This window comes from Pungitius pungitius, unplaced genomic scaffold (genome assembly GCF_949316345.1).
Source record: "Pungitius pungitius unplaced genomic scaffold, fPunPun2.1 scaffold_24, whole genome shotgun sequence".
NCBI classification, from domain to species: domain Eukaryota; kingdom Metazoa; phylum Chordata; class Actinopteri; order Perciformes; family Gasterosteidae; genus Pungitius; species Pungitius pungitius.
Window position 1 is genome coordinate 636,651 of NW_026909886.1, and position 23,362 is coordinate 660,012.

The 23,362-nt window shown below is 45.5% G+C and overlaps 49 non-coding genes across 49 annotated transcripts; all 49 read left to right on the top strand.

Moving 5' to 3' along the window:
* Nucleotides 1-19: 19 nt before the first annotated feature.
* On the top strand, nucleotides 20-138 carry LOC134117523 (5S ribosomal RNA). Its single transcript, XR_009949079.1, has one exon. It is a non-coding gene; the product is annotated as a 5S ribosomal RNA (ribosomal RNA).
* A 396-nt stretch (nucleotides 139-534) lies between these two features.
* LOC134118628 (5S ribosomal RNA) lies at nucleotides 535-653 on the top strand. The gene has a single exon (XR_009950188.1). It is a non-coding gene; the product is annotated as a 5S ribosomal RNA (ribosomal RNA).
* A 339-nt stretch (nucleotides 654-992) lies between these two features.
* LOC134117524 (5S ribosomal RNA) lies at nucleotides 993-1,111 on the top strand. Its single transcript, XR_009949080.1, has one exon. It is a non-coding gene; the product is annotated as a 5S ribosomal RNA (ribosomal RNA).
* A 396-nt stretch (nucleotides 1,112-1,507) lies between these two features.
* Nucleotides 1,508-1,626, top strand: LOC134117525 (5S ribosomal RNA). Its single transcript, XR_009949081.1, has one exon. It is a non-coding gene; the product is annotated as a 5S ribosomal RNA (ribosomal RNA).
* Nucleotides 1,627-1,965: 339 nt separating this feature from the next.
* LOC134117527 (5S ribosomal RNA) lies at nucleotides 1,966-2,084 on the top strand. The gene has a single exon (XR_009949083.1). It is a non-coding gene; the product is annotated as a 5S ribosomal RNA (ribosomal RNA).
* A 339-nt stretch (nucleotides 2,085-2,423) lies between these two features.
* Nucleotides 2,424-2,542, top strand: LOC134117528 (5S ribosomal RNA). Its single transcript, XR_009949084.1, has one exon. It is a non-coding gene; the product is annotated as a 5S ribosomal RNA (ribosomal RNA).
* Nucleotides 2,543-2,938: 396 nt separating this feature from the next.
* LOC134118629 (5S ribosomal RNA) lies at nucleotides 2,939-3,057 on the top strand. The gene has a single exon (XR_009950189.1). It is a non-coding gene; the product is annotated as a 5S ribosomal RNA (ribosomal RNA).
* Nucleotides 3,058-3,396: 339 nt separating this feature from the next.
* Nucleotides 3,397-3,515, top strand: LOC134117529 (5S ribosomal RNA). The gene has a single exon (XR_009949085.1). It is a non-coding gene; the product is annotated as a 5S ribosomal RNA (ribosomal RNA).
* Nucleotides 3,516-3,911: 396 nt separating this feature from the next.
* Nucleotides 3,912-4,030, top strand: LOC134117530 (5S ribosomal RNA). The gene has a single exon (XR_009949086.1). It is a non-coding gene; the product is annotated as a 5S ribosomal RNA (ribosomal RNA).
* A 339-nt stretch (nucleotides 4,031-4,369) lies between these two features.
* On the top strand, nucleotides 4,370-4,488 carry LOC134117531 (5S ribosomal RNA). Its single transcript, XR_009949087.1, has one exon. It is a non-coding gene; the product is annotated as a 5S ribosomal RNA (ribosomal RNA).
* A 339-nt stretch (nucleotides 4,489-4,827) lies between these two features.
* LOC134117532 (5S ribosomal RNA) lies at nucleotides 4,828-4,946 on the top strand. The gene has a single exon (XR_009949088.1). It is a non-coding gene; the product is annotated as a 5S ribosomal RNA (ribosomal RNA).
* A 396-nt stretch (nucleotides 4,947-5,342) lies between these two features.
* LOC134117533 (5S ribosomal RNA) lies at nucleotides 5,343-5,461 on the top strand. Its single transcript, XR_009949089.1, has one exon. It is a non-coding gene; the product is annotated as a 5S ribosomal RNA (ribosomal RNA).
* Nucleotides 5,462-5,800: 339 nt separating this feature from the next.
* LOC134117534 (5S ribosomal RNA) lies at nucleotides 5,801-5,919 on the top strand. Its single transcript, XR_009949090.1, has one exon. It is a non-coding gene; the product is annotated as a 5S ribosomal RNA (ribosomal RNA).
* Nucleotides 5,920-6,258: 339 nt separating this feature from the next.
* On the top strand, nucleotides 6,259-6,377 carry LOC134117535 (5S ribosomal RNA). The gene has a single exon (XR_009949091.1). It is a non-coding gene; the product is annotated as a 5S ribosomal RNA (ribosomal RNA).
* Nucleotides 6,378-6,773: 396 nt separating this feature from the next.
* On the top strand, nucleotides 6,774-6,892 carry LOC134117536 (5S ribosomal RNA). Its single transcript, XR_009949092.1, has one exon. It is a non-coding gene; the product is annotated as a 5S ribosomal RNA (ribosomal RNA).
* A 396-nt stretch (nucleotides 6,893-7,288) lies between these two features.
* Nucleotides 7,289-7,407, top strand: LOC134117538 (5S ribosomal RNA). Its single transcript, XR_009949094.1, has one exon. It is a non-coding gene; the product is annotated as a 5S ribosomal RNA (ribosomal RNA).
* Nucleotides 7,408-7,746: 339 nt separating this feature from the next.
* On the top strand, nucleotides 7,747-7,865 carry LOC134117539 (5S ribosomal RNA). The gene has a single exon (XR_009949095.1). It is a non-coding gene; the product is annotated as a 5S ribosomal RNA (ribosomal RNA).
* A 339-nt stretch (nucleotides 7,866-8,204) lies between these two features.
* On the top strand, nucleotides 8,205-8,323 carry LOC134117540 (5S ribosomal RNA). Its single transcript, XR_009949096.1, has one exon. It is a non-coding gene; the product is annotated as a 5S ribosomal RNA (ribosomal RNA).
* Nucleotides 8,324-8,720: 397 nt separating this feature from the next.
* Nucleotides 8,721-8,839, top strand: LOC134117541 (5S ribosomal RNA). The gene has a single exon (XR_009949097.1). It is a non-coding gene; the product is annotated as a 5S ribosomal RNA (ribosomal RNA).
* Nucleotides 8,840-9,178: 339 nt separating this feature from the next.
* LOC134117542 (5S ribosomal RNA) lies at nucleotides 9,179-9,297 on the top strand. Its single transcript, XR_009949098.1, has one exon. It is a non-coding gene; the product is annotated as a 5S ribosomal RNA (ribosomal RNA).
* Nucleotides 9,298-9,636: 339 nt separating this feature from the next.
* LOC134117543 (5S ribosomal RNA) lies at nucleotides 9,637-9,755 on the top strand. The gene has a single exon (XR_009949099.1). It is a non-coding gene; the product is annotated as a 5S ribosomal RNA (ribosomal RNA).
* A 396-nt stretch (nucleotides 9,756-10,151) lies between these two features.
* On the top strand, nucleotides 10,152-10,270 carry LOC134117544 (5S ribosomal RNA). Its single transcript, XR_009949100.1, has one exon. It is a non-coding gene; the product is annotated as a 5S ribosomal RNA (ribosomal RNA).
* Nucleotides 10,271-10,609: 339 nt separating this feature from the next.
* LOC134117545 (5S ribosomal RNA) lies at nucleotides 10,610-10,728 on the top strand. The gene has a single exon (XR_009949101.1). It is a non-coding gene; the product is annotated as a 5S ribosomal RNA (ribosomal RNA).
* Nucleotides 10,729-11,067: 339 nt separating this feature from the next.
* Nucleotides 11,068-11,186, top strand: LOC134117546 (5S ribosomal RNA). Its single transcript, XR_009949102.1, has one exon. It is a non-coding gene; the product is annotated as a 5S ribosomal RNA (ribosomal RNA).
* Nucleotides 11,187-11,582: 396 nt separating this feature from the next.
* LOC134117547 (5S ribosomal RNA) lies at nucleotides 11,583-11,701 on the top strand. Its single transcript, XR_009949103.1, has one exon. It is a non-coding gene; the product is annotated as a 5S ribosomal RNA (ribosomal RNA).
* Nucleotides 11,702-12,097: 396 nt separating this feature from the next.
* Nucleotides 12,098-12,216, top strand: LOC134117549 (5S ribosomal RNA). The gene has a single exon (XR_009949105.1). It is a non-coding gene; the product is annotated as a 5S ribosomal RNA (ribosomal RNA).
* Nucleotides 12,217-12,555: 339 nt separating this feature from the next.
* On the top strand, nucleotides 12,556-12,674 carry LOC134117550 (5S ribosomal RNA). The gene has a single exon (XR_009949106.1). It is a non-coding gene; the product is annotated as a 5S ribosomal RNA (ribosomal RNA).
* Nucleotides 12,675-13,013: 339 nt separating this feature from the next.
* LOC134117551 (5S ribosomal RNA) lies at nucleotides 13,014-13,132 on the top strand. The gene has a single exon (XR_009949107.1). It is a non-coding gene; the product is annotated as a 5S ribosomal RNA (ribosomal RNA).
* A 397-nt stretch (nucleotides 13,133-13,529) lies between these two features.
* LOC134117552 (5S ribosomal RNA) lies at nucleotides 13,530-13,648 on the top strand. The gene has a single exon (XR_009949108.1). It is a non-coding gene; the product is annotated as a 5S ribosomal RNA (ribosomal RNA).
* Nucleotides 13,649-13,987: 339 nt separating this feature from the next.
* On the top strand, nucleotides 13,988-14,106 carry LOC134117553 (5S ribosomal RNA). Its single transcript, XR_009949109.1, has one exon. It is a non-coding gene; the product is annotated as a 5S ribosomal RNA (ribosomal RNA).
* A 396-nt stretch (nucleotides 14,107-14,502) lies between these two features.
* Nucleotides 14,503-14,621, top strand: LOC134117554 (5S ribosomal RNA). The gene has a single exon (XR_009949110.1). It is a non-coding gene; the product is annotated as a 5S ribosomal RNA (ribosomal RNA).
* Nucleotides 14,622-14,960: 339 nt separating this feature from the next.
* LOC134117555 (5S ribosomal RNA) lies at nucleotides 14,961-15,079 on the top strand. Its single transcript, XR_009949111.1, has one exon. It is a non-coding gene; the product is annotated as a 5S ribosomal RNA (ribosomal RNA).
* A 339-nt stretch (nucleotides 15,080-15,418) lies between these two features.
* Nucleotides 15,419-15,537, top strand: LOC134117556 (5S ribosomal RNA). Its single transcript, XR_009949112.1, has one exon. It is a non-coding gene; the product is annotated as a 5S ribosomal RNA (ribosomal RNA).
* Nucleotides 15,538-15,933: 396 nt separating this feature from the next.
* On the top strand, nucleotides 15,934-16,052 carry LOC134118630 (5S ribosomal RNA). Its single transcript, XR_009950190.1, has one exon. It is a non-coding gene; the product is annotated as a 5S ribosomal RNA (ribosomal RNA).
* Nucleotides 16,053-16,391: 339 nt separating this feature from the next.
* LOC134117557 (5S ribosomal RNA) lies at nucleotides 16,392-16,510 on the top strand. Its single transcript, XR_009949113.1, has one exon. It is a non-coding gene; the product is annotated as a 5S ribosomal RNA (ribosomal RNA).
* Nucleotides 16,511-16,906: 396 nt separating this feature from the next.
* LOC134117558 (5S ribosomal RNA) lies at nucleotides 16,907-17,025 on the top strand. Its single transcript, XR_009949114.1, has one exon. It is a non-coding gene; the product is annotated as a 5S ribosomal RNA (ribosomal RNA).
* A 339-nt stretch (nucleotides 17,026-17,364) lies between these two features.
* On the top strand, nucleotides 17,365-17,483 carry LOC134117560 (5S ribosomal RNA). Its single transcript, XR_009949116.1, has one exon. It is a non-coding gene; the product is annotated as a 5S ribosomal RNA (ribosomal RNA).
* Nucleotides 17,484-17,822: 339 nt separating this feature from the next.
* LOC134117561 (5S ribosomal RNA) lies at nucleotides 17,823-17,941 on the top strand. The gene has a single exon (XR_009949117.1). It is a non-coding gene; the product is annotated as a 5S ribosomal RNA (ribosomal RNA).
* A 396-nt stretch (nucleotides 17,942-18,337) lies between these two features.
* Nucleotides 18,338-18,456, top strand: LOC134118631 (5S ribosomal RNA). The gene has a single exon (XR_009950191.1). It is a non-coding gene; the product is annotated as a 5S ribosomal RNA (ribosomal RNA).
* A 339-nt stretch (nucleotides 18,457-18,795) lies between these two features.
* On the top strand, nucleotides 18,796-18,914 carry LOC134117562 (5S ribosomal RNA). Its single transcript, XR_009949118.1, has one exon. It is a non-coding gene; the product is annotated as a 5S ribosomal RNA (ribosomal RNA).
* Nucleotides 18,915-19,310: 396 nt separating this feature from the next.
* Nucleotides 19,311-19,429, top strand: LOC134117563 (5S ribosomal RNA). Its single transcript, XR_009949119.1, has one exon. It is a non-coding gene; the product is annotated as a 5S ribosomal RNA (ribosomal RNA).
* Nucleotides 19,430-19,768: 339 nt separating this feature from the next.
* LOC134117564 (5S ribosomal RNA) lies at nucleotides 19,769-19,887 on the top strand. Its single transcript, XR_009949120.1, has one exon. It is a non-coding gene; the product is annotated as a 5S ribosomal RNA (ribosomal RNA).
* A 339-nt stretch (nucleotides 19,888-20,226) lies between these two features.
* LOC134117565 (5S ribosomal RNA) lies at nucleotides 20,227-20,345 on the top strand. Its single transcript, XR_009949121.1, has one exon. It is a non-coding gene; the product is annotated as a 5S ribosomal RNA (ribosomal RNA).
* A 396-nt stretch (nucleotides 20,346-20,741) lies between these two features.
* On the top strand, nucleotides 20,742-20,860 carry LOC134117566 (5S ribosomal RNA). Its single transcript, XR_009949122.1, has one exon. It is a non-coding gene; the product is annotated as a 5S ribosomal RNA (ribosomal RNA).
* Nucleotides 20,861-21,199: 339 nt separating this feature from the next.
* Nucleotides 21,200-21,318, top strand: LOC134117567 (5S ribosomal RNA). Its single transcript, XR_009949123.1, has one exon. It is a non-coding gene; the product is annotated as a 5S ribosomal RNA (ribosomal RNA).
* Nucleotides 21,319-21,657: 339 nt separating this feature from the next.
* Nucleotides 21,658-21,776, top strand: LOC134117568 (5S ribosomal RNA). The gene has a single exon (XR_009949124.1). It is a non-coding gene; the product is annotated as a 5S ribosomal RNA (ribosomal RNA).
* A 396-nt stretch (nucleotides 21,777-22,172) lies between these two features.
* On the top strand, nucleotides 22,173-22,291 carry LOC134117569 (5S ribosomal RNA). The gene has a single exon (XR_009949125.1). It is a non-coding gene; the product is annotated as a 5S ribosomal RNA (ribosomal RNA).
* Nucleotides 22,292-22,630: 339 nt separating this feature from the next.
* Nucleotides 22,631-22,749, top strand: LOC134117571 (5S ribosomal RNA). The gene has a single exon (XR_009949127.1). It is a non-coding gene; the product is annotated as a 5S ribosomal RNA (ribosomal RNA).
* Nucleotides 22,750-23,145: 396 nt separating this feature from the next.
* LOC134118826 (5S ribosomal RNA) lies at nucleotides 23,146-23,264 on the top strand. Its single transcript, XR_009950387.1, has one exon. It is a non-coding gene; the product is annotated as a 5S ribosomal RNA (ribosomal RNA).
* Nucleotides 23,265-23,362: the final 98 nt, after the last annotated feature.

The window sequence follows — 23,362 nt, forward strand, 5'->3', positions numbered from 1 at the left end:
AGGAAAAAGATAAAAAGCAGCTTACGGCCATACCTCTCTGGTTCCGCCCGATCTCGTCTGATCTCGGAAGCTAAGCAGAGCAGGGCCTGGTTAGTACCTGGATGGAAGACCGCCTGGGAATCCCAGGTGCCGTAAGCTTTTTCACTTCTCTCTGGAAGCCGCCGAGCGCCGCAGATTGTACACCTACAAATTACAAAAAGTATATCACATTGTCGAAGAGATGCATGTTTAGTGTTGTTTTAACGTTGGATATATAAGGAACTTAGACAATATCATCAAAAATGATTCCGTTTCATGATTGCTAAATTAGTGTTGATCAACATTTAACAATTGGCATACTTTTGTTTGTAATTTAGCCGTTGAAATACAGGTGCTAACCCAACATGTTAGAATTGCCAGTGAAGAAAAGTAAAGTTACCTTCAGGTTTTAGGAACCTCTCTTGCCAATCCTAAGAACTGCTTCAATTTTAGAAAAAGAAACTCTTCTGATTATCTTTGACACGTTTTAAAGGATTAGGAAAAAGGTAAAAAGCAGCTTACGGCCATACCTCTCTGGTTCCGCCCGATCTCGTCTGATCTCGGAAGCTAAGCAGAGCAGGGCCTGGTTAGTACCTGGATGGAAGACCGCCTGGGAATCCCAGGTGCTGTAAGCTTTTTCACTTCTCTCTCCGAAAGCCGCCCAGCGCCGCAGATTGTACACCTACACAATTGTAAAAAGCATTTCACATTGTAGAAGAGATGCAATAGGAAGAAGATGAAAGGTGGCTTACGTCCGTACCATCGTCAGGCCATTTGAGGTGGCGGGGACTGCAATGGCCATCCACCGATTGGCTGGGACTCCTGGGCGGGTCTTCTCTAGTCCATCCAATTTTCGGCATAGGATGTCACAGCCTTCTTTGCATACCCTTATTTAACCCACACAAAGATGCCAACGGCAGGCGTGACATAATTTTTTGACGCATTATAAAGGATTAGGAAAAAGATAAAGAGCAGCTTACGGCCATACCTCTCTGGTTCCGCCCGATCTCGTCTGATCTCGGAAGCTAAGCAGAGCAGGGCCTGGTTAGTACCTGGATGGAAGACCGCCTGGGAATCCCAGGTGCCGTAAGCTTTTTCACTTCTCTCTGGAAGCCGCCGAGCGCCGCAGATTGTACACCTACAAATTACAAAAAGTATATCACATTGTCGAAGAGATGCATGTTTAGTGTTGTTTTAACGTTGGATATATAAGGAACTTAGACAATATAATCAAAAATGATTCCGTTTCATGGTTGCTAAATTAGTGTTGATCAACATTTAACAATTGGCATACTTTTGTTTGTAATTTAGCCGTTGAAATACAGGTGCTAACCCAACATGTTAGAATTGCCAGTGAAGAAAAGTAAAGTTACCTTCAGGTTTTAGGAACCTCTCTTGCCAATCCTAAGAACTGCTTCAATTTTAGAAAAAGAAACTCTTCTGATTATCTTTGACACGTTTTAAAGGATTAGGAAAAAGGTAAAAAGCAGCTTACGGCCATACCTCTCTGGTTCCGCCCGATCTCGTCTGATCTCGGAAGCTAAGCAGAGCAGGGCCTGGTTAGTACCTGGATGGAAGACCGCCTGGGAATCCCAGGTGCCGTAAGCTTTTTCACTTCTCTCTCCGAAAGCCGCCCAGCGCCGCAGATTGTACACCTACACAATTGTAAAAAGCATTTCACATTGTAGAAGAGATGCAATAGGAAGAAGATGAAAGGTGGCTTACGTCCATACCATCGTCAGGCCATTTGAGGTGGCGGGGACTGCAATGGCCATCCACCGATTGGCTGGGACTCCTGGGCGGGTCTTCTCTAGTCCATCCAATTTTCGGCTTAGGATGTCACAGCCTTCTTTGCATACCCTTATTTAACCCACACAAAGATGCCAACGGCAGGCGTGACATAATTTTTTGACGCATTATAAAGGATTAGGAAAAAGATAAAGAGCAGCTTACGGCCATACCTCTCTGGTTCCGCCCGATCTCGTCTGATCTCGGAAGCTAAGCAGAGCAGGGCCTGGTTAGTACCTGGATGGAAGACCGCCTGGGAATCCCAGGTGCCGTAAGCTTTTTCACTTCTCTCTCCGAAAGCCGCCCAGCGCCGCAGATTGTACACCTACACAATTGTAAAAAGCATTTCACATTGTAGAAGAGATGCAATAGGAAGAAGATGAAAGGTGGCTTACGTCCATACCATCGTCAGGCCATTTGAGGTGGCGGGGACTGCAATGGCCATCCACCGATTGGCTGGGACTCCTGGGCGGGTCTTCTCTAGTCCATCCAATTTTCGGCATAGGATGTCACAGCCTTCTTTGCATACCCTTATTTAACCCACACAAAGATGCCAACGGCAGGCGTGACATAATTTTTTGACGCATTATAAAGGATTAGGAAAAAGATAAAAAGCAGCTTACGGCCATACCTCTCTGGTTCCGCCCGATCTCGTCTGATCTCGGAAGCTAAGCAGAGCAGGGCCTGGTTAGTACCTGGATGGAAGACCGCCTGGGAATCCCAGGTGCCGTAAGCTTTTTCACTTCTCTCTGGAAGCCGCCGAGCGCCGCAGATTGTACACCTACAAATTACAAAAAGTATATCACATTGTCGAAGAGATGCATGTTTAGTGTTGTTTTAACGTTGGATATATAAGGAACTTAGACAATATCATCAAAAATGATTCCGTTTCATGATTGCTAAATTAGTGTTGATCAACATTTAACAATTGGCATACTTTTGTTTGTAATTTAGCCGTTGAAATACAGGTGCTAACCCAACATGTTAGAATTGCCAGTGAAGAAAAGTAAAGTTACCTTCAGGTTTTAGGAACCTCTCTTGCCAATCCTAAGAACTGCTTCAATTTTAGAAAAAGAAACTCTTCTGATTATCTTTGACACGTTTTAAAGGATTAGGAAAAAGGTAAAAAGCAGCTTACGGCCATACCTCTCTGGTTCCGCCCGATCTCGTCTGATCTCGGAAGCTAAGCAGAGCAGGGCCTGGTTAGTACCTGGATGGAAGACCGCCTGGGAATCCCAGGTGCTGTAAGCTTTTTCACTTCTCTCTCCGAAAGCCGCCCAGCGCCGCAGATTGTACACCTACACAATTGTAAAAAGCATTTCACATTGTAGAAGAGATGCAATAGGAAGAAGATGAAAGGTGGCTTACGTCCGTACCATCGTCAGGCCATTTGAGGTGGCGGGGACTGCAATGGCCATCCACCGATTGGCTGGGACTCCTGGGCGGGTCTTCTCTAGTCCATCCAATTTTCGGCATAGGATGTCACAGCCTTCTTTGCATACCCTTATTTAACCCACACAAAGATGCCAACGGCAGGCGTGACATAATTTTTTGACGCATTATAAAGGATTAGGAAAAAGATAAAGAGCAGCTTACGGCCATACCTCTCTGGTTCCGCCCGATCTCGTCTGATCTCGGAAGCTAAGCAGAGCAGGGCCTGGTTAGTACCTGGATGGAAGACCGCCTGGGAATCCCAGGTGCCGTAAGCTTTTTCACTTCTCTCTGGAAGCCGCCGAGCGCCGCAGATTGTACACCTACAAATTACAAAAAGTATATCACATTGTCGAAGAGATGCATGTTTAGTGTTGTTTTAACGTTGGATATATAAGGAACTTAGACAATATAATCAAAAATGATTCCGTTTCATGGTTGCTAAATTAGTGTTGATCAACATTTAACAATTGGCATACTTTTGTTTGTAATTTAGCCGTTGAAATACAGGTGCTAACCCAACATGTTAGAATTGCCAGTGAAGAAAAGTAAAGTTACCTTCAGGTTTTAGGAACCTCTCTTGCCAATCCTAAGAACTGCTTCAATTTTAGAAAAAGAAACTCTTCTGATTATCTTTGACACGTTTTAAAGGATTAGGAAAAAGGTAAAAAGCAGCTTACGGCCATACCTCTCTGGTTCCGCCCGATCTCGTCTGATCTCGGAAGCTAAGCAGAGCAGGGCCTGGTTAGTACCTGGATGGAAGACCGCCTGGGAATCCCAGGTGCCGTAAGCTTTTTCACTTCTCTCTCCGAAAGCCGCCCAGCGCCGCAGATTGTACACCTACACAATTGTAAAAAGCATTTCACATTGTAGAAGAGATGCAATAGGAAGAAGATGAAAGGTGGCTTACGTCCATACCATCGTCAGGCCATTTGAGGTGGCGGGGACTGCAATGGCCATCCACCGATTGGCTGGGACTCCTGGGCGGGTCTTCTCTAGTCCATCCAATTTTCGGCTTAGGATGTCACAGCCTTCTTTGCATACCCTTATTTAACCCACACAAAGATGCCAACGGCAGGCGTGACATAATTTTTTGACGCATTATAAAGGATTAGGAAAAAGATAAAGAGCAGCTTACGGCCATACCTCTCTGGTTCCGCCCGATCTCGTCTGATCTCGGAAGCTAAGCAGAGCAGGGCCTGGTTAGTACCTGGATGGAAGACCGCCTGGGAATCCCAGGTGCCGTAAGCTTTTTCACTTCTCTCTCCGAAAGCCGCCCAGCGCCGCAGATTGTACACCTACACAATTGTAAAAAGCATTTCACATTGTAGAAGAGATGCAATAGGAAGAAGATGAAAGGTGGCTTACGTCCATACCATCGTCAGGCCATTTGAGGTGGCGGGGACTGCAATGGCCATCCACCGATTGGCTGGGACTCCTGGGCGGGTCTTCTCTAGTCCATCCAATTTTCGGCATAGGATGTCACAGCCTTCTTTGCATACCCTTATTTAACCCACACAAAGATGCCAACGGCAGGCGTGACATAATTTTTTGACGCATTATAAAGGATTAGGAAAAAGATAAAAAGCAGCTTACGGCCATACCTCTCTGGTTCCGCCCGATCTCGTCTGATCTCGGAAGCTAAGCAGAGCAGGGCCTGGTTAGTACCTGGATGGAAGACCGCCTGGGAATCCCAGGTGCCGTAAGCTTTTTCACTTCTCTCTGGAAGCCGCCGAGCGCCGCAGATTGTACACCTACAAATTACAAAAAGTATATCACATTGTCGAAGAGATGCATGTTTAGTGTTGTTTTAACGTTGGATATATAAGGAACTTAGACAATATCATCAAAAATGATTCCATTTCATGGTTGCTAAATTAGTGTTGATCAACATTTAACAATTGGCATACTTTTGTTTGTAATTTAGCCGTTGAAATACAGGTGCTAACCCAACATGTTAGAATTGCCAGTGAAGAAAAGTAAAGTTACCTTCAGGTTTTAGGAACCTCTCTTGCCAATCCTAAGAACTGCTTCAATTTTAGAAAAAGAAACTCTTCTGATTATCTTTGACACGTTTTAAAGGATTAGGAAAAAGGTAAAAAGCAGCTTACGGCCATACCTCTCTGGTTCCGCCCGATCTCGTCTGATCTCGGAAGCTAAGCAGAGCAGGGCCTGGTTAGTACCTGGATGGAAGACCGCCTGGGAATCCCAGGTGCCGTAAGCTTTTTCACTTCTCTCTCCGAAAGCCGCCCAGCGCCGCAGATTGTACACCTACACAATTGTAAAAAGCATTTCACATTGTAGAAGAGATGCAATAGGAAGAAGATGAAAGGTGGCTTACGTCCATACCATCGTCAGGCCATTTGAGGTGGCGGGGACTGCAATGGCCATCCACCGATTGGCTGGGACTCCTGGGCGGGTCTTCTCTAGTCCATCCAATTTTCGGCATAGGATGTCACAGCCTTCTTTGCATACCCTTATTTAACCCACACAAAGATGCCAACGGCAGGCGTGACATAATTTTTTGACGCATTATAAAGGATTAGGAAAAAGATAAAAAGCAGCTTACGGCCATACCTCTCTGGTTCCGCCCGATCTCGTCTGATCTCGGAAGCTAAGCAGAGCAGGGCCTGGTTAGTACCTGGATGGAAGACCGCCTGGGAATCCCAGGTGCCGTAAGCTTTTTCACTTCTCTCTCCGAAAGCCGCCCAGCGCCGCAGATTGTACACCTACACAATTGTAAAAAGCATTTCACATTGTAGAAGAGATGCAATAGGAAGAAGATGAAAGGTGGCTTACGTCCATACCATCGTCAGGCCATTTGAGTTGGCGGGGACTGCAATGGCCATCCACCGATTGGCTGGGACTCCTGGGCGGGTCTTCTCTAGTCCATCCAATTTTCGGCATAGGATGTCACAGCCTTCTTTGCATACCCTTATTTAACCCACACAAAGATGCCAACGGCAGGCGTGACATAATTTTTTGACGCATTATAAAGGATTAGGAAAAAGATAAAGAGCAGCTTACGGCCATACCTCTCTGGTTCCGCCCGATCTCGTCTGATCTCGGAAGCTAAGCAGAGCAGGGCCTGGTTAGTACCTGGATGGAAGACCGCCTGGGAATCCCAGGTGCCGTAAGCTTTTTCACTTCTCTCCGGAAGCCGCCGAGCGCCGCGGATTGTACACCTACAAATTACAAAAAGTATATCACATTGTCGAAGAGATGCATGTTTAGTGTTGTTTTAACGTTGGATATATAAGGAACTTAGACAATATCATCAAAAATGATTCCGTTTCATGGTTGCTAAATTAGTGTTGATCAACATTTAACAATTGGCATACTTTTGTTTGTAATTTAGCCGTTGAAATACAGGTGCTAACCCAACATGTTAGAATTGCCAGTGAAGAAAAGTAAAGTTACCTTCAGGTTTTAGGAACTTCTCTTGCCAATCCTAAGAACTGCTTCAATTTTAGAAAAAGGAGCTCTTCTGATTATCTTTGACACGTTTTAAAGGATTAGGAAAAAGATAAAAAGCAGCTTACGGCCATACCTCTCTGGTTCCGCCCGATCTCGTCTGATCTCGGAAGCTAAGCAGAGCAGGGCCTGGTTAGTACCTGGATGGAAGACCGCCTGGGAATCCCAGGTGCCGTAAGCTTTTTCACTTCTCTCTGGAAGCCGCCGAGCGCCGCAGATTGTACACCTACAAATTACAAAAAGTATATCACATTGTCGAAGAGATGCATGTTTAGTGTTGTTTTAACGTTGGATATATAAGGAACTTAGACAATATCATCAAAATTGATTCCGTTTCATGGTTGCTAAATTAGTGTTGATCAACATTTAACAATTGGCATACTTTTGTTTGTAATTTAGCCGTTGAAATACAGGTGCTAACCCAACATGTTAGAATTGCCAGTGAAGAAAAGTAAAGTTACCTTCAGGTTTTAGGAACCTCTCTTGCCAATCCTAAGAACTGCTTCAATTTTAGAAAAAGAAACTCTTCTGATTATCTTTGACACGTTTTAAAGGATTAGGAAAAAGGTAAAAACCAGCTTACGGCCATACCTCTCTGGTTCCGCCCGATCTCGTCTGATCTCGGAAGCTAAGCAGAGCAGGGCCTGGTTAGTACCTGGATGGAAGACCGCCTGGGAATCCCAGGTGCCGTAAGCTTTTTCACTTCTCTCTCCGAAAGCCGCCCAGCGCCGCAGATTGTACACCTACACAATTGTAAAAAGCATTTCACATTGTAGAAGAGATGCAATAGGAAGAAGATGAAAGGTGGCTTACGTCCATACCATCGTCAGGCCATTTGAGGTGGCGGGGACTGCAATGGCCATCCACCGATTGGCTGGGACTCCTGGGCGGGTCTTCTCTAGTCCATCCAATTTTCGGCATAGGATGTCACAGCCTTCTTTGCATACCCTTATTTAACCCACACAAAGATGCCAACGGCAGGCGTGACATAATTTTTTGACGCATTATAAAGGATTAGGAAAAAGATAAAAAGCAGCTTACGGCCATACCTCTCTGGTTCCGCCCGATCTCGTCTGATCTCGGAAGCTAAGCAGAGCAGGGCCTGGTTAGTACCTGGATGGAAGACCGCCTGGGAATCCCAGGTGCCGTAAGCTTTTTCACTTCTCTCTCCGAAAGCCGCCCAGCGCCGCAGATTGTACACCTACACAATTGTAAAAAGCATTTCACATTGTAGAAGAGATGCAATAGGAAGAAGATGAAAGGTGGCTTACGTCCGTACCATCGTCAGGCCATTTGAGGTGGCGGGGACTGCAATGGCCATCCACCGATTGGCTGGGACTCCTGGGCGGGTCTTCTCTAGTCCATCCAATTTTCGGCATAGGATGTCACAGCCTTCTTTGCATACCCTTATTTAACCCACACAAAGATGCCAACGGCAGGCGTGACATAATTTTTTGACGCATTATAAAGGATTAGGAAAAAGATAAAGAGCAGCTTACGGCCATACCTCTCTGGTTCCGCCCGATCTCGTCTGATCTCGGAAGCTAAGCAGAGCAGGGCCTGGTTAGTACCTGGATGGAAGACCGCCTGGGAATCCCAGGTGCCGTAAGCTTTTTCACTTCTCTCTGGAAGCCGCCGAGCGCCGCAGATTGTACACCTACAAATTACAAAAAGTATATCACATTGTCGAAGAGATGCATGTTTAGTGTTGTTTTAACGTTGGATATATAAGGAACTTAGACAATATCATCAAAAATGATTCCGTTTCATGGTTGCTAAATTAGTGTTGATCAACATTTAACAATTGGCATACTTTTGTTTGTAATTTAGCCGTTCAAATACAGGTGCTAACCCAACATGTTAGAATTGCCAGTGAAGAAAAGTAAAGTTACCTTCAGGTTTTAGGAACCTCTCTTGCCAATCCTAAGAACTGCTTCAATTTTAGAAAAACAAACTCTTCTGATTATCTTTGACACGTTTTAAAGGATTAGGAAAAAGATAAAAAAAAAGCTTACGGCCATACCTCTCTGGTTCCGCCCGATCTCGTCTGATCTCGGAAGCTAAGCAGAGCAGGGCCTGGTTAGTACCTGGATGGAAGACCGCCTGGGAATCCCAGGTGCCGTAAGCTTTTTCACTTCTCTCTCCGAAAGCCGCCCAGCGCCGCAGATTGTACACCTACACAATTGTAAAAAGCATTTCACATTGTAGAAGAGATGCAATAGGAAGAAGATGAAAGGTGGCTTACGTCCGTACCATCGTCAGGCCATTTGAGGTGGCGGGGACTGCAATGGCCATCCACCGATTGGCTGGGACTCCTGGGCGGGTCTTCTCTAGTCCATCCAATTTTCGGCATAGGATGTCACAGCCTTCTTTGCATACCCTTATTTAACCCACACAAAGATGCCAACGGCAGGCGTGACATAATTTTTTGACGCATTATAAAGGATTAGGAAAAAGATAAAGAGCAGCTTACGGCCATACCTCTCTGGTTCCGCCCGATCTCGTCTGATCTCGGAAGCTAAGCAGAGCAGGGCCTGGTTAGTACCTGGATGGAAGACCGCCTGGGAATCCCAGGTGCCGTAAGCTTTTTCACTTCTCTCTCCGAAAGCCGCCCAGCGCCGCAGATTGTACACCTACACAATTGTAAAAAGCATTTCACATTGTAGAAGAGATGCAATAGGAAGAAGATGAAAGGTGGCTTACGTCCATACCATCGTCAGGCCATTTGAGGTGGCGGGGACTGCAATGGCCATCCACCGATTGGCTGGGACTCCTGGGCGGGTCTTCTCTAGTCCATCCAATTTTCGGCATAGGATGTCACAGCCTTCTTTGCATACCCTTATTTAACCCACACAAAGATGCCAACGGCAGGCGTGACATAATTTTTTGACGCATTATAAAGGATTAGGAAAAAGATAAAAAGCAGCTTACGGCCATACCTCTCTGGTTCCGCCCGATCTCGTCTGATCTCGGAAGCTAAGCAGAGCAGGGCCTGGTTAGTACCTGGATGGAAGACCGCCTGGGAATCCCAGGTGCCGTAAGCTTTTTCACTTCTCTCTGGAAGCCGCCGAGCGCCGCAGATTGTACACCTACAAATTACAAAAAGTATATCACATTGTCGAAGAGATGCATGTTTAGTGTTGTTTTAACGTTGGATATATAAGGAACTTAGACAATATCATCAAAAATGATTCCATTTCATGGTTGCTAAATTAGTGTTGATCAACATTTAACAATTGGCATACTTTTGTTTGTAATTTAGCCGTTGAAATACAGGTGCTAACCCAACATGTTAGAATTGCCAGTGAAGAAAAGTAAAGTTACCTTCAGGTTTTAGGAACCTCTCTTGCCAATCCTAAGAACTGCTTCAATTTTAGAAAAAGAAACTCTTCTGATTATCTTTGACACGTTTTAAAGGATTAGGAAAAAGGTAAAAAGCAGCTTACGGCCATACCTCTCTGGTTCCGCCCGATCTCGTCTGATCTCGGAAGCTAAGCAGAGCAGGGCCTGGTTAGTACCTGGATGGAAGACCGCCTGGGAATCCCAGGTGCCGTAAGCTTTTTCACTTCTCTCTCCGAAAGCCGCCCAGCGCCGCAGATTGTACACCTACACAATTGTAAAAAGCATTTCACATTGTAGAAGAGATGCAATAGGAAGAAGATGAAAGGTGGCTTACGTCCATACCATCGTCAGGCCATTTGAGGTGGCGGGGACTGCAATGGCCATCCACCGATTGGCTGGGACTCCTGGGCGGGTCTTCTCTAGTCCATCCAATTTTCGGCATAGGATGTCACAGCCTTCTTTGCATACCCTTATTTAACCCACACAAAGATGCCAACGGCAGGCGTGACATAATTTTTTGACGCATTATAAAGGATTAGGAAAAAGATAAAAAGCAGCTTACGGCCATACCTCTCTGGTTCCGCCCGATCTCGTCTGATCTCGGAAGCTAAGCAGAGCAGGGCCTGGTTAGTACCTGGATGGAAGACCGCCTGGGAATCCCAGGTGCCGTAAGCTTTTTCACTTCTCTCTCCGAAAGCCGCCCAGCGCCGCAGATTGTACACCTACACAATTGTAAAAAGCATTTCACATTGTAGAAGAGATGCAATAGGAAGAAGATGAAAGGTGGCTTACGTCCATACCATCGTCAGGCCATTTGAGTTGGCGGGGACTGCAATGGCCATCCACCGATTGGCTGGGACTCCTGGGCGGGTCTTCTCTAGTCCATCCAATTTTCGGCATAGGATGTCACAGCCTTCTTTGCATACCCTTATTTAACCCACACAAAGATGCCAACGGCAGGCGTGACATAATTTTTTGACGCATTATAAAGGATTAGGAAAAAGATAAAGAGCAGCTTACGGCCATACCTCTCTGGTTCCGCCCGATCTCGTCTGATCTCGGAAGCTAAGCAGAGCAGGGCCTGGTTAGTACCTGGATGGAAGACCGCCTGGGAATCCCAGGTGCCGTAAGCTTTTTCACTTCTCTCCGGAAGCCGCCGAGCGCCGCGGATTGTACACCTACAAATTACAAAAAGTATATCACATTGTCGAAGAGATGCATGTTTAGTGTTGTTTTAACGTTGGATATATAAGGAACTTAGACAATATCATCAAAAATGATTCCGTTTCATGGTTGCTAAATTAGTGTTGATCAACATTTAACAATTGGCATACTTTTGTTTGTAATTTAGCCGTTGAAATACAGGTGCTAACCCAACATGTTAGAATTGCCAGTGAAGAAAAGTAAAGTTACCTTCAGGTTTTAGGAACTTCTCTTGCCAATCCTAAGAACTGCTTCAATTTTAGAAAAAGGAGCTCTTCTGATTATCTTTGACACGTTTTAAAGGATTAGGAAAAAGATAAAAAGCAGCTTACGGCCATACCTCTCTGGTTCCGCCCGATCTCGTCTGATCTCGGAAGCTAAGCAGAGCAGGGCCTGGTTAGTACCTGGATGGAAGACCGCCTGGGAATCCCAGGTGCCGTAAGCTTTTTCACTTCTCTCTGGAAGCCGCCGAGCGCCGCAGATTGTACACCTACAAATTACAAAAAGTATATCACATTGTCGAAGAGATGCATGTTTAGTGTTGTTTTAACGTTGGATATATAAGGAACTTAGACAATATCATCAAAATTGATTCCGTTTCATGGTTGCTAAATTAGTGTTGATCAACATTTAACAATTGGCATACTTTTGTTTGTAATTTAGCCGTTGAAATACAGGTGCTAACCCAACATGTTAGAATTGCCAGTGAAGAAAAGTAAAGTTACCTTCAGGTTTTAGGAACCTCTCTTGCCAATCCTAAGAACTGCTTCAATTTTAGAAAAAGAAACTCTTCTGATTATCTTTGACACGTTTTAAAGGATTAGGAAAAAGGTAAAAACCAGCTTACGGCCATACCTCTCTGGTTCCGCCCGATCTCGTCTGATCTCGGAAGCTAAGCAGAGCAGGGCCTGGTTAGTACCTGGATGGAAGACCGCCTGGGAATCCCAGGTGCCGTAAGCTTTTTCACTTCTCTCTCCGAAAGCCGCCCAGCGCCGCAGATTGTACACCTACACAATTGTAAAAAGCATTTCACATTGTAGAAGAGATGCAATAGGAAGAAGATGAAAGGTGGCTTACGTCCATACCATCGTCAGGCCATTTGAGGTGGCGGGGACTGCAATGGCCATCCACCGATTGGCTGGGACTCCTGGGCGGGTCTTCTCTAGTCCATCCAATTTTCGGCATAGGATGTCACAGCCTTCTTTGCATACCCTTATTTAACCCACACAAAGATGCCAACGGCAGGCGTGACATAATTTTTTGACGCATTATAAAGGATTAGGAAAAAGATAAAAAGCAGCTTACGGCCATACCTCTCTGGTTCCGCCCGATCTCGTCTGATCTCGGAAGCTAAGCAGAGCAGGGCCTGGTTAGTACCTGGATGGAAGACCGCCTGGGAATCCCAGGTGCCGTAAGCTTTTTCACTTCTCTCTCCGAAAGCCGCCCAGCGCCGCAGATTGTACACCTACACAATTGTAAAAAGCATTTCACATTGTAGAAGAGATGCAATAGGAAGAAGATGAAAGGTGGCTTACGTCCGTACCATCGTCAGGCCATTTGAGGTGGCGGGGACTGCAATGGCCATCCACCGATTGGCTGGGACTCCTGGGCGGGTCTTCTCTAGTCCATCCAATTTTCGGCATAGGATGTCACAGCCTTCTTTGCATACCCTTATTTAACCCACACAAAGATGCCAACGGCAGGCGTGACATAATTTTTTGACGCATTATAAAGGATTAGGAAAAAGATAAAGAGCAGCTTACGGCCATACCTCTCTGGTTCCGCCCGATCTCGTCTGATCTCGGAAGCTAAGCAGAGCAGGGCCTGGTTAGTACCTGGATGGAAGACCGCCTGGGAATCCCAGGTGCCGTAAGCTTTTTCACTTCTCTCTGGAAGCCGCCGAGCGCCGCAGATTGTACACCTACAAATTACAAAAAGTATATCACATTGTCGAAGAGATGCATGTTTAGTGTTGTTTTAACGTTGGATATATAAGGAACTTAGACAATATCATCAAAAATGATTCCGTTTCATGGTTGCTAAATTAGTGTTGATCAACATTTAACAATTGGCATACTTTTGTTTGTAATTTAGCCGTTCAAATACAGGTGCTAACCCAACATGTTAGAATTGCCAGTGAAGAAAAGTAAAGTTACCTTCAGGTTTTAGGAACCTCTCTTGCCAATCCTAAGAACTGCTTCAATTTTAGAAAAACAAACTCTTCTGATTATCTTTGACACGTTTTAAAGGATTAGGAAAAAGATAAAAAAAAAGCTTACGGCCATACCTCTCTGGTTCCGCCCGATCTCGTCTGATCTCGGAAGCTAAGCAGAGCAGGGCCTGGTTAGTACCTGGATGGAAGACCGCCTGGGAATCCCAGGTGCCGTAAGCTTTTTCACTTCTCTCTCCGAAAGCCGCCCAGCGCCGCAGATTGTACACCTACACAATTGTAAAAAGCATTTCACATTGTAGAAGAGATGCAATAGGAAGAAGATGAAAGGTGGCTTACGTCCGTACCATCGTCAGGCCATTTGAGGTGGCGGGGACTGCAATGGCCATCCACCGATTGGCTGGGACTCCTGGGCGGGTCTTCTCTAGTCCATCCAATTTTCGGCATAGGATGTCACAGCCTTCTTTGCATACCCTTATTTAACCCACACAAAGATGCCAACGGCAGGCGTGACATAATTTTTTGACGCATTATAAAGGATTAGGAAAAAGATAAAGAGCAGCTTACGGCCATACCTCTCTGGTTCCGCCCGATCTCGTCTGATCTCGGAAGCTAAGCAGAGCAGGGCCTGGTTAGTACCTGGATGGAAGACCGCCTGGGAATCCCAGGTGCCGTAAGCTTTTTCACTTCTCTCTGGAAGCCGCCGAGCGCCGCAGATTGTACACCTACAAATTACAAAAAGTATATCACATTGTCGAAGAGATGCATGTTTAGTGTTGTTTTAACGTTGGATATATAAGGAACTTAGACAATATAATCAAAAATGATTCCGTTTCATGGTTGCTAAATTAGTGTTGATCAACATTTAACAATTGGCATACTTTTGTTTGTAATTTAGCCGTTGAAATACAGGTGCTAACCCAACATGTTAGAATTGCCAGTGAAGAAAAGTAAAGTTACCTTCAGGTTTTAGGAACCTCTCTTGCCAATCCTAAGAACTGCTTCAATTTTAGAAAAAGAAACTCTTCTGATTATCTTTGACACGTTTTAAAGGATTAGGAAAAAGGTAAAAAGCAGCTTACGGCCATACCTCTCTGGTTCCGCCCGATCTCGTCTGATCTCGGAAGCTAAGCAGAGCAGGGCCTGGTTAGTACCTGGATGGAAGACCGCCTGGGAATCCCAGGTGCCGTAAGCTTTTTCACTTCTCTCTCCGAAAGCCGCCCAGCGCCGCAGATTGTACACCTACACAATTGTAAAAAGCATTTCACATTGTAGAAGAGATGCAATAGGAAGAAGATGAAAGGTGGCTTACGTCCATACCATCGTCAGGCCATTTGAGGTGGCGGGGACTGCAATGGCCATCCACCGATTGGCTGGGACTCCTGGGCGGGTCTTCTCTAGTCCATCCAATTTTCGGCTTAGGATGTCACAGCCTTCTTTGCATACCCTTATTTAACCCACACAAAGATGCCAACGGCAGGCGTGACATAATTTTTTGACGCATTATAAAGGATTAGGAAAAAGATAAAGAGCAGCTTACGGCCATACCTCTCTGGTTCCGCCCGATCTCGTCTGATCTCGGAAGCTAAGCAGAGCAGGGCCTGGTTAGTACCTGGATGGAAGACCGCCTGGGAATCCCAGGTGCCGTAAGCTTTTTCACTTCTCTCTCCGAAAGCCGCCCAGCGCCGCAGATTGTACACCTACACAATTGTAAAAAGCATTTCACATTGTAGAAGAGATGCAATAGGAAGAAGATGAAAGGTGGCTTACGTCCATACCATCGTCAGGCCATTTGAGGTGGCGGGGACTGCAATGGCCATCCACCGATTGGCTGGGACTCCTGGGCGGGTCTTCTCTAGTCCATCCAATTTTCGGCATAGGATGTCACAGCCTTCTTTGCATACCCTTATTTAACCCACACAAAGATGCCAACGGCAGGCGTGACATAATTTTTTGACGCATTATAAAGGATTAGGAAAAAGATAAAAAGCAGCTTACGGCCATACCTCTCTGGTTCCGCCCGATCTCGTCTGATCTCGGAAGCTAAGCAGAGCAGGGCCTGGTTAGTACCTGGATGGAAGACCGCCTGGGAATCCCAGGTGCCGTAAGCTTTTTCACTTCTCTCTGGAAGCCGCCGAGCGCCGCAGATTGTACACCTACAAATTACAAAAAGTATATCACATTGTCGAAGAGATGCATGTTTAGTGTTGTTTTAACGTTGGATATATAAGGAACTTAGACAATATCATCAAAAATGATTCCGTTTCATGATTGCTAAATTAGTGTTGATCAACATTTAACAATTGGCATACTTTTGTTTGTAATTTAGCCGTTGAAATACAGGTGCTAACCCAACATGTTAGAATTGCCAGTGAAGAAAAGTAAAGTTACCTTCAGGTTTTAGGAACCTCTCTTGCCAATCCTAAGAACTGCTTCAATTTTAGAAAAAGAAACTCTTCTGATTATCTTTGACACGTTTTAAAGGATTAGGAAAAAGGTAAAAAGCAGCTTACGGCCATACCTCTCTGGTTCCGCCCGATCTCGTCTGATCTCGGAAGCTAAGCAGAGCAGGGCCTGGTTAGTACCTGGATGGAAGACCGCCTGGGAATCCCAGGTGCTGTAAGCTTTTTCACTTCTCTCTCCGAAAGCCGCCCAGCGCCGCAGATTGTACACCTACACAATTGTAAAAAGCATTTCACATTGTAGAAGAGATGCAATAGGAAGAAGATGAAAGGTGGCTTACGTCCGTACCATCGTCAGGCCATTTGAGGTGGCGGGGACTGCAATGGCCATCCACCGATTGGCTGGGACTCCTGGGCGGGTCTTCTCTAGTCCATCCAATTTTCGGCATAGGATGTCACAGCCTTCTTTGCATACCCTTATTTAACCCACACAAAGATGCCAACGGCAGGCGTGACATAATTTTTTGACGCATTATAAAGGATTAGGAAAAAGATAAAGAGCAGCTTACGGCCATACCTCTCTGGTTCCGCCCGATCTCGTCTGATCTCGGAAGCTAAGCAGAGCAGGGCCTGGTTAGTACCTGGATGGAAGACCGCCTGGGAATCCCAGGTGCCGTAAGCTTTTTCACTTCTCTCTGGAAGCCGCCGAGCGCCGCAGATTGTACACCTACAAATTACAAAAAGTATATCACATTGTCGAAGAGATGCATGTTTAGTGTTGTTTTAACGTTGGATATATAAGGAACTTAGACAATATAATCAAAAATGATTCCGTTTCATGGTTGCTAAATTAGTGTTGATCAACATTTAACAATTGGCATACTTTTGTTTGTAATTTAGCCGTTGAAATACAGGTGCTAACCCAACATGTTAGAATTGCCAGTGAAGAAAAGTAAAGTTACCTTCAGGTTTTAGGAACCTCTCTTGCCAATCCTAAGAACTGCTTCAATTTTAGAAAAAGAAACTCTTCTGATTATCTTTGACACGTTTTAAAGGATTAGGAAAAAGGTAAAAAGCAGCTTACGGCCATACCTCTCTGGTTCCGCCCGATCTCGTCTGATCTCGGAAGCTAAGCAGAGCAGGGCCTGGTTAGTACCTGGATGGAAGACCGCCTGGGAATCCCAGGTGCCGTAAGCTTTTTCACTTCTCTCTCCGAAAGCCGCCCAGCGCCGCAGATTGTACACCTACACAATTGTAAAAAGCATTTCACATTGTAGAAGAGATGCAATAGGAAGAAGATGAAAGGTGGCTTACGTCCATACCATCGTCAGGCCATTTGAGGTGGCGGGGACTGCAATGGCCATCCACCGATTGGCTGGGACTCCTGGGCGGGTCTTCTCTAGTCCATCCAATTTTCGGCTTAGGATGTCACAGCCTTCTTTGCATACCCTTATTTAACCCACACAAAGATGCCAACGGCAGGCGTGACATAATTTTTTGACGCATTATAAAGGATTAGGAAAAAGATAAAGAGCAGCTTACGGCCATACCTCTCTGGTTCCGCCCGATCTCGTCTGATCTCGGAAGCTAAGCAGAGCAGGGCCTGGTTAGTACCTGGATGGAAGACCGCCTGGGAATCCCAGGTGCCGTAAGCTTTTTCACTTCTCTCTCCGAAAGCCGCCCAGCGCCGCAGATTGTACACCTACACAATTGTAAAAAGCATTTCACATTGTAGAAGAGATGCAATAGGAAGAAGATGAAAGGTGGCTTACGTCCATACCATCGTCAGGCCATTTGAGGTGGCGGGGACTGCAATGGCCATCCACCGATTGGCTGGGACTCCTGGGCGGGTCTTCTCTAGTCCATCCAATTTTCGGCATAGGATGTCACAGCCTTCTTTGCATACCCTTATTTAACCCACACAAAGATGCCAACGGCAGGCGTGACATAATTTTTTGACGCATTATAAAGGATTAGGAAAAAGATAAAAAGCAGCTTACGGCCATACCTCTCTGGTTCCGCCCGATCTCGTCTGATCTCGGAAGCTAAGCAGAGCAGGGCCTGGTTAGTACCTGGATGGAAGACCGCCTGGGAATCCCAGGTGCCGTAAGCTTTTTCACTTCTCTCTGGAAGCCGCCGAGCGCCGCAGATTGTACACCTACAAATTACAAAAAGTATATCACATTGTCGAAGAGATGCATGTTTAGTGTTGTTTTAACGTTGGATATATAAGGAACTTAGACAATATCATCAAAAATGATTCCGTTTCATGATTGCTAAATTAGTGTTGATCAACATTTAACAATTGGCATACTTTTGTTTGTAATTTAGCCGTTGAAATACAGGTGCTAACCCAACATGTTAGAATTGCCAGTGAAGAAAAGTAAAGTTACCTTCAGGTTTTAGGAACCTCTCTTGCCAATCCTAAGAACTGCTTCAATTTTAGAAAAAGAAACTCTTCTGATTATCTTTGACACGTTTTAAAGGATTAGGAAAAAGGTAAAAAGCAGCTTACGGCCATACCTCTCTGGTTCCGCCCGATCTCGTCTGATCTCGGAAGCTAAGCAGAGCAGGGCCTGGTTAGTACCTGGATGGAAGACCGCCTGGGAATCCCAGGTGCTGTAAGCTTTTTCACTTCTCTCTCCGAAAGCCGCCCAGCGCCGCAGATTGTACACCTACACAATTGTAAAAAGCATTTCACATTGTAGAAGAGATGCAATAGGAAGAAGATGAAAGGTGGCTTACGTCCGTACCATCGTCAGGCCATTTGAGGTGGCGGGGACTGCAATGGCCATCCACCGATTGGCTGGGACTCCTGGGCGGGTCTTCTCTAGTCCATCCAATTTTCGGCATAGGATGTCACAGCCTTCTTTGCATACCCTTATTTAACCCACACAAAGATGCCAACGGCAGGCGTGACATAATTTTTTGACGCATTATAAAGGATTAGGAAAAAGATAAAGAGCAGCTTACGGCCATACCTCTCTGGTTCCGCCCGATCTCGTCTGATCTCGGAAGCTAAGCAGAGCAGGGCCTGGTTAGTACCTGGATGGAAGACCGCCTGGGAATCCCAGGTGCCGTAAGCTTTTTCACTTCTCTCTGGAAGCCGCCGAGCGCCGCAGATTGTACACCTACAAATTACAAAAAGTATATCACATTGTCGAAGAGATGCATGTTTAGTGTTGTTTTAACGTTGGATATATAAGGAACTTAGACAATATAATCAAAAATGATTCCGTTTCATGGTTGCTAAATTAGTGTTGATCAACATTTAACAATTGGCATACTTTTGTTTGTAATTTAGCCGTTGAAATACAGGTGCTAACCCAACATGTTAGAATTGCCAGTGAAGAAAAGTAAAGTTACCTTCAGGTTTTAGGAACCTCTCTTGCCAATCCTAAGAACTGCTTCAATTTTAGAAAAAGAAACTCTTCTGATTATCTTTGACACGTTTTAAAGGATTAGGAAAAAGGTAAAAAGCAGCTTACGGCCATACCTCTCTGGTTCCGCCCGATCTCGTCTGATCTCGGAAGCTAAGCAGAGCAGGGCCTGGTTAGTACCTGGATGGAAGACCGCCTGGGAATCCCAGGTGCCGTAAGCTTTTTCACTTCTCTCTCCGAAAGCCGCCCAGCGCCGCAGATTGTACACCTACACAATTGTAAAAAGCATTTCACATTGTAGAAGAGATGCAATAGGAAGAAGATGAAAGGTGGCTTACGTCCATACCATCGTCAGGCCATTTGAGGTGGCGGGGACTGCAATGGCCATCCACCGATTGGCTGGGACTCCTGGGCGGGTCTTCTCTAGTCCATCCAATTTTCGGCTTAGGATGTCACAGCCTTCTTTGCATACCCTTATTTAACCCACACAAAGATGCCAACGGCAGGCGTGACATAATTTTTTGACGCATTATAAAGGATTAGGAAAAAGATAAAGAGCAGCTTACGGCCATACCTCTCTGGTTCCGCCCGATCTCGTCTGATCTCGGAAGCTAAGCAGAGCAGGGCCTGGTTAGTACCTGGATGGAAGACCGCCTGGGAATCCCAGGTGCCGTAAGCTTTTTCACTTCTCTCTCCGAAAGCCGCCCAGCGCCGCAGATTGTACACCTACACAATTGTAAAAAGCATTTCACATTGTAGAAGAGATGCAATAGGAAGAAGATGAAAGGTGGCTTACGTCCATACCATCGTCAGGCCATTTGAGGTGGCGGGGACTGCAATGGCCATCCACCGATTGGCTGGGACTCCTGGGCGGGTCTTCTCTAGTCCATCCAATTTTCGGCATAGGATGTCACAGCCTTCTTTGCATACCCTTATTTAACCCACACAAAGATGCCAACGGCAGGCGTGACATAATTTTTTGACGCATTATAAAGGATTAGGAAAAAGATAAAAAGCAGCTTACGGCCATACCTCTCTGGTTCCGCCCGATCTCGTCTGATCTCGGAAGCTAAGCAGAGCAGGGCCTGGTTAGTACCTGGATGGAAGACCGCCTGGGAATCCCAGGTGCCGTAAGCTTTTTCACTTCTCTCTGGAAGCCGCCGAGCGCCGCAGATTGTACACCTACAAATTACAAAAAGTATATCACATTGTCGAAGAGATGCATGTTTAGTGTTGTTTTAACGTTGGATATATAAGGAACTTAGACAATATCATCAAAAATGATTCCATTTCATGGTTGCTAAATTAGTGTTGATCAACATTTAACAATTGGCATACTTTTGTTTGTAATTTAGCCGTTGAAATACAGGTGCTAACCCAACATGTTAGAATTGCCAGTGAAGAAAAGTAAAGTTACCTTCAGGTTTTAGGAACCTCTCTTGCCAATCCTAAGAACTGCTTCAATTTTAGAAAAAGAAACTCTTCTGATTATCTTTGACACGTTTTAAAGGATTAGGAAAAAGGTAAAAAGCAGCTTACGGCCATACCTCTCTGGTTCCGCCCGATCTCGTCTGATCTCGGAAGCTAAGCAGAGCAGGGCCTGGTTAGTACCTGGATGGAAGACCGCCTGGGAATCCCAGGTGCCGTAAGCTTTTTCACTTCTCTCTCCGAAAGCCGCCCAGCGCCGCAGATTGTACACCTACACAATTGTAAAAAGCATTTCACATTGTAGAAGAGATGCAATAGGAAGAAGATGAAAGGTGGCTTACGTCCATACCATCGTCAGGCCATTTGAGGTGGCGGGGACTGCAATGGCCATCCACCGATTGGCTGGGACTCCTGGGCGGGTCTTCTCTAGTCCATCCAATTTTCGGCATAGGATGTCACAGCCTTCTTTGCATACCCTTATTTAACCCACACAAAGATGCCAACGGCAGGCGTGACATAATTTTTTGACGCATTATAAAGGATTAGGAAAAAGATAAAAAGCAGCTTACGGCCATACCTCTCTGGTTCCGCCCGATCTCGTCTGATCTCGGAAGCTAAGCAGAGCAGGGCCTGGTTAGTACCTGGATGGAAGACCGCCTGGGAATCCCAGGTGCCGTAAGCTTTTTCACTTCTCTCTCCGAAAGCCGCCCAGCGCCGCAGATTGTACACCTACACAATTGTAAAAAGCATTTCACATTGTAGAAGAGATGCAATAGGAAGAAGATGAAAGGTGGCTTACGTCCATACCATCGTCAGGCCATTTGAGGTGGCGGGGACTGCAATGGCCATCCACCGATTGGCTGGGACTCCTGGGCGGGTCTTCTCTAGTCCATCCAATTTTCGGCATAGGATGTCACAGCCTTCTTTGCATACCCTTATTTAACCCACACAAAGATGCCAACGGCAGGCGTGACATAATTTTTTGACGCATTATAAAGGATTAGGAAAAAGATAAAAAGCAGCTTACGGCCATACCTCTCTGGTTCCGCCCGATCTCGTCTGATCTCGGAAGCTAAGCAGAGCAGGGCCTGGTTAGTACCTGGATGGAAGACCGCCTGGGAATCCCAGGTGCCGTAAGCTTTTTCACTTCTCTCTGGAAGCCGCCGAGCGCCGCAGATTGTACACCTACAAATTACAAAAAGTATATCACATTGTCGAAGAGATGCATGTTTAGTGTTGTTTTAACGTTGGATATATAAGGAACTTAGACAATATCATCAAAAATGATTCCGTTTCATGGTTGCTAAATTAGTGTTGATCAACATTTAACAATTGGCATACTTTTGTTTGTAATTTAGCCGTTCAAATACAGGTGCTAACCCAACATGTTAGAATTGCCAGTGAAGAAAAGTAAAGTTACCTTCAGGTTTTAGGAACCTCTCTTGCCAATCCTAAGAACTGCTTCAATTTTAGAAAAACAAACTCTTCTGATTATCTTTGACACGTTTTAAAGGATTAGGAAAAAGATAAAAAGCAGCTTACGGCCATACCTCTCTGGTTCCGCCCGATCTCGTCTGATCTCGGAAGCTAAGCAGAGCAGGGCCTGGTTAGTACCTGGATGGAAGACCGCCTGGGAATCCCAGGTGCCGTAAGCTTTTTCACTTCTCTCTCCGAAAGCCGCCCAGCGCCGCAGATTGTACACCTACACAATTGTAAAAAGCATTTCACATTGTAGAAGAGATGCAATAGGAAGAAGATGAAAGGTGGCTTACGTCCGTACCATCGTCAGGCCATTTGAGGTGGCGGGGACTGCAATGGCCATCCACCGATTGGCTGGGACTCCTGGGCGGGTCTTCTCTAGTCCATCCAATTTTCGGCATAGGATGTCACAGCCTTCTTTGCATACCCTTATTTAACCCACACAAAGATGCCAACGGCAGGCGTGACATAATTTTTTGACGCATTATAAAGGATTAGGAAAAAGATAAAGAGCAGCTTACGGCCATACCTCTCTGGTTCCGCCCGATCTCGTCTGATCTCGGAAGCTAAGCAGAGCAGGGCCTGGTTAGTACCTGGATGGAAGACCGCCTGGGAATCCCAGGTGCCGTAAGCTTTTTCACTTCTCTCTGGAAGCCGCCGAGCGCCGCAGATTGTACACCTACAAATTACAAAAAGTATATCACATTGTCGAAGAGATGCATGTTTAGTGTTGTTTTAACGTTGGATATATAAGGAACTTAGACAATATCATCAAAAATGATTCCGTTTCATGGTTGCTAAATTAGTGTTGATCAACATTTAACAATTGGCATACTTTTGTTTGTAATTTAGCCGTTCAAATACAGGTGCTAACCCAACATGTTAGAATTGCCAGTGAAGAAAAGTAAAGTTACCTTCAGGTTTTAGGAACCTCTCTTGCCAATCCTAAGAACTGCTTCAATTTTAGAAAAACAAACTCTTCTGATTATCTTTGACACGTTTTAAAGGATTAGGAAAAAGATAAAAAGCAGCTTACGGCCATACCTCTCTGGTTCCGCCCGATCTCGTCTGATCTTGGAAGCTAAGCAGAGCAGGGCCTGGTTAGTACCTGGATGGAAGACCGCCTGGGAATCCCAGGTGCCGTAAGCTTTTTCACTTCTCTCTCCGAAAGCCGCCCAGCGCCGCAGATTGTACACCTACACAATTGTAAAAAGCATTTCACATTGTAGAAGAGATGCAATAGGAAG